Below are 11,273 nucleotides of genomic sequence, written 5' to 3' on the forward strand. Positions count from 1 at the left end.
TAGGACTATGTACTAGAAAAGAAGTTGTCTCCGACCTCTTCAGTCCTGCCTAGAATCCTTTTGGAGAGGAAGTACTTTTGGTTAGCAGGAGAGGATGTACAGAAAGGAAATAAACTAATAAAAACATGTCTATCTGTATATTCTTTTCAGCAGTCTGGATTTAGAAAGTAATTCCTTATGAGCCCTTAACTTGTCTGTGCTGAAAAATCCTCAGCATAAAAGGGACAAAAGTTACACCAAGCTGATGTTTATACATAAAAGATTGCCACCAACCCATACAACATTTTTAAAAACAAAATTCTTACCTCACCCAATCTGGTTTAGGGCAAACCACTAAGCCTTTTCTGAATTAAATTTGAAAATGATATAACTTTATTTTAGGTGGATGAGTAGTTCAGTTTCTTCACATGTCCAAGGAAGATGATAGTGTTCTTTGAATGGTTGCCCATGTGTATTGTACTTCTGGTGCTCATGTGCATGAGATTGGATTCTATTGGACGGCAGCGTCCCTGGATGCTCTTGTGAACCACGCTACCCTCCACGCACATTCGAGAACGTAAAGGGTGGAGTAAGCCCAGCTATCTCTCCGTTCCTTCTTACTGCCTATGGCTGTAAAACGGAACATCTACAGTGTCTGCTTCTCTGCGCACTCTGCAACTTTTCTGATTCTTGTGTGTGTATGTAGTGATATAGTCACAGGGCCGCTGGGGGGACAGTTTGCCCCGGGCCCCACAGGGGCCCCATGAGCCCTGGCCTGGTGGCAGTCCGGGTCTTCGGCGGCATTTTGGCAGCGGGGGGCCCTTCAGTCGCTCCAGGTCTTCGGCAGCTGGGGGCCCTTCAGTTTGTCTGGGTCTTGGCAGCATTTCGGCGGCGGGGGGCCCTTCAGTGCTGCCGAAGACGCAGAGCAACTGAAGGGCCCCCCACCGCCGAAATGCCGCCGAAGACCCGGACCACCGCCGGATGTGTACAGGCACCACAGCTCCCTCGCTTTGCCCCAGGCCCCCTGAATCCTCTGTATAGTCAGAGTAGTGTTCTCCTTTTTACGCTAGTTTGGGGATAACACTAATAAAGGGATGTTATTTTTAGGGATTTCCAGGTACTGGGATTTTGCTGCTTTGGCTGAAACCTGGAGTTCAGAACATCCCCCTCCTTAATGTAGCTGTTCTGTTCAATGAAGGGCATTCAAGGTGCCTTTTTCCTTTCAGAATGGGGCCTGTCCCTTATAGTTGCTCAATCTGTTGATTTTTCTCCAAGAGGATGCAGAAGGTGAGAGGGGCCAACATTAAACTTTTTCTCATGGAGCACTCAGTGAGAGCCTCCTAGGGACCAGCGGAAGGGACCTACCAGGCCTGAGCCAGCTTCCTCTGTCTATGGTTCCTGTGAGCTACAGCTCAGTTCCCAGCTCCTGGGCCCACTCTTCAAAGAAACTTTCATATACTGAGACTGACAACGTAGCTGTCTTCCTCCACCCAGTCTCTGAAAGGAGTGGGAAGGAACATCACGCTCACAGTAAGCACAGGCCTAGGTTACCCTTCCTAGGATGTAGTAAAGTAAGGCATTGTTCTCTTCAGACTACTCAGGCAACGAATAAGTCGAGAGCCCAAATCAGGTTCCTCTGACACCATCGCAAAACCTGATTTCTGAACATGTGTCGTACTGTCTCAGGCAGAGGTCTGCACTTCACCCAGTACTGACTTCTTGGTACCAGTATTTGTGTATACTGTGCCAATGCCCCTGGTACTCAGTTATGAATGTACCTGTATGGTACAGATAACCAGACTGTGAACTTACTGTTGTACTTACTATAAGAGGCTTCAACTTGAAGTGAATTTTTACAGGAGAATTATAATCATAAAGATAGCGCTCTCCCTCTCTCTCTCTGTAGCAGTGCAAATGACTTTGCTCTAACAAAAACAATCAAGCTTTGAAAAAATTCTGTAGTCTCTGAATAGCAGTTGTTACTAGTATAAATTGCTGTGGCATATTGCCTGAGTGACTGTTGGCTTGTAAGGAAAAACCTATTTACAGCGATGTTCTTTCCGAAAGGACACTCCATATGTGTGGCATTTACATACATGGACGTAAAAATTACTTGGTGGCTATGCACATGTTTACGATGGTTTTATAATAGAAGAATTTCATTTAATGCCTTGTAATGGTGTCTGATACCTAATAAATATAATATAGATTGAATTCTATTGGAGCTAAACATTAGTGTTCACAGTCTTGCATATTGTGTTTTATCAGTCTCTCTAATACAGTCTATTGATATCTTGTCACTGTTCAAGTGGCTGCGTGATCTACTGGATTAACACTGGGTATTGTGCATGATAACACACTACTGCAGTATTGGTGTCACTTGTATTCTTTGCCCTTTGCAATATACAAACGTATATGAGAAGATGTAAATAGTTTGAATATTTTTAAATATCAGTATAAATAAGGTTATCCTGTACTTTCTAGAACATTCTGTCATGGAAACGTGAAAAATTAGCGATGCTTTATTAAGCTAGTGAGGTCTTTAAAAATCTAATAAGAATACCAAAATAATCCATGTCAATAGTAATATGCTAAATTGTTGTTAAACAGAAATGTGAACAGTGTTGTCCTTATTTCTGATACTTTTATGCCTCATGTAAAACTTTTACTATGCCTTTCTTTTTCTTTTCTTTTCTTTTCTTTTCTTTTCTTTTCTTTTCTTTTCTTTCTTTCATCATGCTTTCTGTAGCATTCTTCCTTCTCTTTTCTTTTCCAGTTGCATGCAAAATCTTGCTTATTCAAGTAAGGATTTTAAAGCTTATGCTAATAGTTTCTTTAGCCAGTTGGCAGGAGAAATCAATGTATGTACATTACTTTGTGTCTTTACCCTGAATGGTGACTGACACCATCATAACACACACGGTCTACAAAATTTGTCTACATTTGAAAGGCAGTTTTGCGCACTGGGCATGTGTCTTGCATAGATTTTTTTTTTTTCTTTTCAAGGGCCTAATCCAGTGTTCCCTCTAATTTTTCCCACCCGTGTGCAGAATGAATTTTGTCATGTGTACCAATATGGAGGTGGCACATCACCTCCATATTGATATACACAACAAAATTCATGTGGTGGAGGTGTGGTTAAGGAATTCTTGTGGGAGGGGGCTCAGGACTGGGGCAGAGGGTTGGGTGCAGGGGGTGTGGGCTCTGGGGTAGGGCCGGGAATGAGGGGCTTAGGGCTGGGGGAGAGGGTTGGGTGCAGGGAGTTGAGGGGTGTGGGCTTTGGGGTGGGGCTGGGGATGAGGGGTTTGGGGTGCAGGAGGGTGCTCTGGAGATACAGTGGGGAAAGAGGACTCTCCCCAGTGCGCTCTCCTCGCAGCAGTACCTGGGCGATGGGGGAGAGGTGCCTGTCCCCTCTGCAGGAGCGCTGGGGCTGGGGCTGCAGGATAGCCAGTTGCGGCAGGTCCCTGGGCAGGTGCCCTAAGTGCCTAGGCAGCACTAAATAGGCTTTTGCGTGGCTGCACCACTGTGCAGCTTATGGGGAACTTAGGTCTAATCCATTGTATGTTGAAATCAATTGGAATTTTTCCATTTTCTGTCTTCTAATGGAAGTTGGATCAAGTGCTTAGAAAAGAAGAAAATTTCAGAACATGTACTATTTCAGAAAATAGTGTTAAAGTAAGATTTAATTATTATTTCGTTAGAAGTTTTGTGCTGGGGGAGATAAAGTGATGTTTTAATAATTTTCAATCCACTGCTTTACTCCATTGCTTTAAGTGGAAATTGACGAAGTACCATTTAGGATGTTATTAAATGGAAAAAACCTTCTTTAATGAAAACTTAAGGTTACCTAGTGATAGCTCTTGTCCTTCCAGAATGTCAAGTTCGGCAAAGCTCAAACTTCTTCAAACCAAGAAATACAGAGGTAAGGTAAAAGCCCATGTGTCCGCATCTGTGTCCCCCCATGTGTGTAGTTTTCAAGGAAAAGAGGTGCATGTTTACCTTGAGGTTCCAGTCTACATCATTTCAGTACAGAATTTTTATATTATATTATACAAATGTGGTATGTTGGGGGAGTAGGCTCAGTGTTTGAGCATTGGGTAAGTGCAGGTAACACTTGTCTATTACGGTGAAAAGGCAGAGTGCGAGTGTGTGTGGTATGGGTTCTTGAGCTGTTACTCAAAAACGGCACAGTTAAGGTTGGGTGGATGTTTACCGTAACTTAGTATTTCCTGGTTTGTATAAGTTTGAGTTTTGCTGAACCGCGTGTTCTGAAAAGGCACGAGCTATCAACAGGCAATGTTAATTGTGTGTTAACAAAAATTTTTACCATGCCATTTCCTATTTTTTTTTCTTTTTAAACAGAGAAATGTTTATCGTTAGAGGTTAATGGTCATGTAGGCAGTTTTAGTTTTCACATAGGGTTTGCAATTGATAACGCCACTGTTTCTAGGTAATTATCAAAAAGACCTAGCTTTTATATAGTGCCTTACATCAGTAGGTCTCAGAGTTTAACTTCACTCTCCTCATTTTACAGATGTGACAAGACTGTTTTCTCTTCTTCAGTGCAGGGCTGTTTAGAAGCTATATAGCTTTTGTCTCTTTGCAAAGAAGTTGAGACTGATCAAGTAGCTACTAGCTGATTCAAGGAATGGTCATAGCCTTGTCTGTAGGGACTTGTGCTTTGATCAGTGGGAGGAATGACTATAAGACTCACCAGGTGCCTCTGAGTTTCCAACATATTGTATTGATGTGTACCCAATTTTTCCTGGTTTTTAGAGGTTTGAGTTTTGCTGAACATGACATTCTGGAAGGGCATGAGATATCTCTGGATAACCTTAATTCTGCATTAATGAATGGTTTGTATCAGGAAATTTCCTAGAGGTGTGTGAGGATGCTTAACAGGAAGAAATGTGTTGGAGGAGTTAATGATCATTTAGACACTTACAGTTCTTAGGTAGCTTTGCAGTTGATAATGTGGCTCAGTAATAACAAAAAGACCCAGATTTTATACAGCACTTTTCATCAGTAGATCTCAACAAACTTTGTCATTATTCCCATTTTACAGATGGAAAAATGAGGTACGCAGAGGTGAAGTGACTTGCCCAAGGTCACCCATCAGGCCAGTGGCAGAGCTAGAAATAGTGTCAGTCCAGTGATCTTTCCAACAGTTCACGCAATTGCGATGTGGTTCCTAGGAGCTTCTTCCCCCTCCTGTATGTTTTGTTATAGTGGAATGGGGATAATGGTCATGCCTAGAAATGTTTGTAATGTGTAGTTGCTAACAGGACCGACGAGAGAAGTTTCATCCATGGTGTCTCCCCCAAAACCATGACAGTTTCATCACATGGCATTTACAGTAACCTTAAGTGTGTGAGAAAATGTGTGTCAGTCTTCTCCACTTCTTGCCGCACAATTCCTTGCAACCTGCAGCTCCCCCGCCAACATTTCCAGCCCCCTCCTTCCCATTAAGCTATTAGTTGCCGCCTAGAAGCTGTTAACATATAAGAAGTTGCTCCTTGCTGTCTCAGATCCTCTGCTACTGTGTACTCATTTCCTTGGTTATTTACCTTGAGCTAGGCCCGCACTCCCATTGCCCATGCCCAGCTGTGACGCCTGGGCTTGTTTCAGCCAGGGTTACCCAGCTATTCTGCAAGTCCATTTAGTCATCTGTCTCTTCCCTATACCAAGTCCCTCCCGCATACACTCTGGTTGGCCCCTCCGCCCTGCACAGGTGTGATATGTATCGTAACTATTTATTTTTCTGGATTTCAGATATTTGAATTTGCATTACCTTCTGTCTCTAACTCCCCACTTCCCTAGCTCATACAGAGGGACAGGGAGAGTGACTCAGTCCCTTGCAGAGGGGTAGGGTTCGCAGGTCCCTGCCACCCCTAGAACTCCAACTTCCTCTGCTGCCCCTCACATTCTTCAACCTCTCCCATCTAATACCTACTGCCAATTCGTATAGTGCCCCATCCTGTGCTCCAGATCCAAACCCATCTCCTTCCATTCCCACCTGCTCTTTCATCCCAATTACGTCTCCCCTCCCTGTGAGCCTTTGCATGTGTAATTCTTTTTTTCCACAAATAGTTTCAGTGCCTTCTGAATATTTTGATGTACTAAGATGACATTAGTAAATTAATAAAATATTTTTTTGTGGGGGGAGGACTTTGACAAGGCAGATTTTGTCCCAAATGTTTACAGTGCATTCTCAGACGTCAGCCCTGGCCTTTAATCTACTTGATTTGCAGAGAAACTTCTGTGGCACAGGCGGGTTTTCGAGTTTTACAGCATGTTGGGGAGAGTTCTGGGACTACATCAGAAAGAAAAAGGTTGAGAACCTCTGATCTAGCCCATCCCTGACAGAACTGGAAGGGAGAGGTCATCTAGTCCAGGCTCCTTCACTCATGGCAGGACTAAGTATTATCTATTTAAAGTATTTTAAAAGGTTATTGTGCAGTGGCAGGCTTGGCTTGGCGCGTACTTTCTCCAGTAGCTTGCCAGTGGGAATCTCTCGTCTGATATAAGGAGGAGCAATATCGCTCAGAACTGGAAGCCCTGGAAGTGGAGTCAGACACAGGGTGCTGGAGATGATGCGCATAGTGCCATGTAACTGCGTATCTACCAGTTTGGTGTGTGACAATCCACTCCATACTAGTGCGCAGTACTCCACCACCGAATATGAGGTGGCAAGAGCTGACATCTGCAGAGTTGGAGCACAGGCACCCCAGCCACAAACCTGCCAGTTTGCTAAAGATTGTTACGCGTCTTAAATTTAGCTGCTGTCTTCTTCAGGTGGGCATGGTAACTCAGTGTGCAGTCTAAGGTCACACCTAGATAGACCGGTTCTACTTCATGCTTCACCTCCTGACCATTCAGATAAACATTCAGTTCTCGGTTTGTGCTGGTGTGATGAAAATGGAACAAACTGGAGACTGTTTTCATGATGCTTGGCTGGAGGCACCAAGTCTTACAGCAGTCAGCTAACTTTACCATGTCCCAGTTTAAGATGACATTAAGCTCGTGAAACATCTGGGCCTGGATACCACAACAGATGTCTTCTGCATAAATGAACTTTTGTGACTCCATTGTTGACAAGTCGTTGATCTTAGGATTGGAGAAAGCATAGAGCCCTGGAGTAATCCATTGCTCTGTTGTCTCCAAGCACTTGTCTTCTTCCCCATATGGACTCTGAACTGCCTATCACGGAGGAACAGTTCAATGATGGCTGTGACCCAAGGTAGCAGGACCCGTGATACCTTCACGAGCAGGCCAGTGTGCCATATTGTATCATGCGCCACTGTTAAAGCAATGAAAACACCTGTTTTCAAGTTTCTCTGTGAACCACTAATAACTAGTCTCTGAGAATGGTTTTCCAACCAGTTATGCGTCCACCTTATAGTAGCTCCATCTAGGTCAAGGATCGGCAACATTTCAGAAGTGGTGTGCTGAGTCTCCATTTATTCGCTCTGATTTAAGGTTTTGCATGCCAATAACACATTTTAACATTTTTAGAAGGTCTCTTTCTATAAGTCTGTAATATATAACTAAACTATTGTTTTATATAAATTAAATAAGATTTTAAAAATGTTTAAGAAGCTTTATTTAAAATTAAATTAATATGCAGAGCCCCCTGGACCGGTGGCCAGGACTCGGGCAGCGTGAGTGCCGGTACGGCGTGCCAGACTGGACTGATTGGAGGAGCCCTGAGCCCTTTAAATCACCACCAGAGCTCTGGCAGCGGGGCTTGGGTGGGGATTTAAAGGGCCTGGGGCTCCCCACAGTGGCCAGAGTCCCAGGCCCTTTAAATCACCGCCGGAGCTCTGGCAGCATGGCTCCAGCAATGATTTAAAGGGCTGGGGCTCCACACAAGTTCAGATATAACGCAGTAAAGCAGCAGGGCTCGGGTGGCGCTTTAAAGTGCCTGGGGCTCCCTGCTGCTTTACCGCGTTATATCCGAATTCATGTTATATCGGGTCGTGTTCTATTGGGGTGGAGGTGTATCTGAGTAGTTGAAGTGCCCCATCACCACCAAGTCCTGTGCTTTGGATGATTTTGTTTCCTGTTTGTAAAGAGCCTCCTCCTCTTTCTGGTTAGGTGATTTGTAGTAGACCCCTACCATGTCGTCACCCTTTTTTACCCCTTTTTATCCTTACCCATAGACGTTCAAAAGTCTGTCTCCTGTTTCCATCTCGGCCTCAGTCCAAGTACATACATTTTTGATATGAGCCAACACTACCTCCCTTGGCTATGTGTTCTCAGCCTCAGCAGTCTATTGTGGGTGCATGCTCTTAGCATGCCAGCTGGAAGTTCCTTACCCAGAGGATCCTGGCTCACGTGGATGAGGTAGGGGAGTTGGGCTCAGACCTCCTTTGAGAAGACAAGGCACCCCACATCCCAGTTCAGATAGTGGTTTATGGAGAGGGGCTCTGTCCATCCCAGAAAGGCAGGGACACCCCTCTCCCCTGAACCCAGCTAACATGACAAGGTGGAATGTGGGAGGTCAGACCATAGATGGCCAGTGGTACCCCAGATCCTGGCACCCACACAGGGAGAAGGACTCAGAAACCAATTGGGGGCAAGGCCCCCCAGGTCCCAGCTCACATGAGAGGGCAGGGAGAAGGTCTCAGAGCTCTCTAAAGGGACAGGGTCCCCAGATCCTGGCATACACATTCAGTACAGGAGACTGGCGCTAACAAGCTGCCCTGCCCCGCCCCTATTTTCCTCTAGTTCCCTTGCTACTCACCCTCATACCTTCTTTCCAGTCTCTCTTCACATCTCACTATCCCTGTCAACAAGCATTCACATGATTTCAATTTCTTACAAAAATAATTTGATTATATCCTCCCCCTCCCCCCCCAAAAAAACCCACAACCCACCCATCGGTGTCAGGTTGGAGCAAGATGTCTCTTTTTTCCCCTCTTTAAATTCAGATTTCCACCCTGGGTTGGATTGTAACTTAGTGCCTGGATGGTGCTTGGATTCAGTGACCATAGCTCACTTGTGGGAGCCACACAGGTCCTGTGATGTAGAGGTAGCTTTCCAGATCGTTCCTTTTCTCTCTGTGCATATGCAATGTAATCCATTAGGCTCATGATTGATTAGGTGTGTGAGCCTGTAACCGCTTGGCACACACCTAACTAGAGAAGCAAACTCTTTTTAAAAATAACGTTTTAATTTGATTTTCTGCAAAAGGCTGCTAGGTGCTATGTACTCTGTTGAGGTAACCCTTAATTGTGACCTTGATGTGATGATTTGAATCCTGGTTGAGTTCCATCTGTATGCAAAAAAGTTACCAGAATGTGTCAGCGTTAGAAAAAGTTGTTTTTTTTATCTTGGGAACTCCCTTGTCTCTTGGGAACTCCCTTGCCTAAATGACCCGAAATTTGGATCACTTACCGTATCCGGAACCCCGAGGGACATAACATTTGGTTACATGGATTGTTTTGAAATACACTTTAGTGCACTTAAAACAATTGAACTTTAAAGAGAAAGCTGGTCTTAGCCTTAACTCTAGGAGAAGTGCCTCTTTGCTACAATAAAGTATTGTTGGTTTAGGTAAGACAGGCATTTAGATGATATCTCAATAGTTATAACAAAAATATTTGACTTGTGCTTTGTAAATTACCATCTTTAGTGAGGGACATAAGACGTGTCTCTGAAAATGAGGAAATAAGGATAAGTTTGTCTATAGTGGAGACTGGCTTTTTAAAATTTCCTTAAAGTTTAAAGCAACAATTGATGGGATGCTGTAAATAGTATTAGTTTCCCATCTTACATAAGATGGGAAAAAAGCAGAGATTGCACAATCCCTGACAAAATTTTATGCATAGGATTTCAAATTGTGTTTGGCTTCTACTTCACTTGCAAATCTAAACCATACCAGTTATTTTTACAAAGCTTCTGCTATTCCTCTGCTTTTTTTTTTTTTCCCCCCCATGGCAGGAACTCTGGCTTTCTACAAGAAGCATATCTTTCAAAACTGTAATGCAGCTTTGATATTTAAGGTCCCTGACCTGTCTATTAGCATGTTCTTTTGCTTTTGTTTTGGATTCTGTTAATATGGCAGTTTCAGTCCAGAAGTTATTTTCAGATAGCTCAGTTGATGGATTTATACCAGCTCAGAAGATGAAATTTGTGGAGCATAAACATTGCTCTTTCCATTCTAACCAGTGAAGTTTTATAAATTAGTAACAAAGTATAGACAAGCTTGCCAATATCCTTATTCTAGTCTTAGTTTAACCACTCCAAAGCTTCAGCTAAGTAATGCCACAGAGATCCAGGGAGATCACATGGCCCTCACTAACAAACCAAGGACCTATAAATCAAAATCTGAATATGATTATGCTGTACTTTCTTCATTGTGCCAAGATTCACAGTTCCATTATAATGCGTACGCCAGCCTACTTTGCAGTGTTAGACAGAACCAGACCTGTCAGTCACAGGAAGGAGGGGAATACCCTCTCCTCTGAAATTCCCAATTTTTTGTCTCCACAGCATATGGCGGTCAATCAGACCCCTCTGCTGCAGAGCTTTTTCTGGCAAAAACTCCAAATGCCATTTCAAATTTCTGAGGGCATATCTACACTACAGATCTAGATTGACCTATGTTAGGTCGACTTACAGCCACCACAGTGTTTATTGCAGTGGCTGATTTCCACACTGCCCTACTACCATTGGTGGTACGCATTCTCAGCAGAGCACTTCCACTGATTGAAGAGGGGCAATGTGGGAGGCTGAGATCCAGGGCTCTGAGCTCCATGCAGCTCTCCGCCTTCTCACTTCCCCACCAGGAGTGGGGAGCTGGATGGGCACAGCCTCAAATAGCCGAGGGCAGCTGGGCTCTAGCTATACAGCTTTTTTGTCAATTTCACGGCTTCATCCTAGAGCACTGAAATTGACAAGACAGCCAACAGCCGATGTAAGCAACACAGAGTCTACACATACACTGTCACCCTAACTACACTGACATAAGCCCTGTGCCTCTCAAGGAGGTGGAGTTATGATGTCGGTGTAGTAGGGGACTTACATCAGTGGGACAAGGCTGTAGTTTGTACACTGGCATAATTAGGTCAATGTAAGCTGCCTTACATTGACCTAACTGTGTAGTATAGACCAGACCTGACTAACAGTTTTGTTGCATGCAGATAGACTGCTGAGGCAAACAACAGTGGTAGTCCGTGCCCGGCGTGCTTAGCGCCAATAAACACACCGAGATGGAGAAGCAAAACACAAGTTTATTTGGGATCCCAAAGCGGAGCTGGGAGACTTAGTACGCCTCAGATCCAGCCCCG

At 44.1% G+C, this 11,273-nt stretch overlaps 1 protein-coding gene across 12 annotated transcripts in view; it reads left to right on the top strand.

The window, feature by feature from the left end:
* Positions 1 to 11,273, top strand: part of CASK (calcium/calmodulin dependent serine protein kinase) — a 442,447-nt gene that overhangs the window by 130,362 nt on the left and 300,812 nt on the right. The gene's annotated exons all lie outside the window — the stretch shown is intronic.

Source organism: Chelonoidis abingdonii, chromosome 1 (assembly GCF_003597395.2).
Source record: "Chelonoidis abingdonii isolate Lonesome George chromosome 1, CheloAbing_2.0, whole genome shotgun sequence".
Taxonomy (NCBI): Eukaryota; Metazoa; Chordata; order Testudines; family Testudinidae; genus Chelonoidis; species Chelonoidis abingdonii.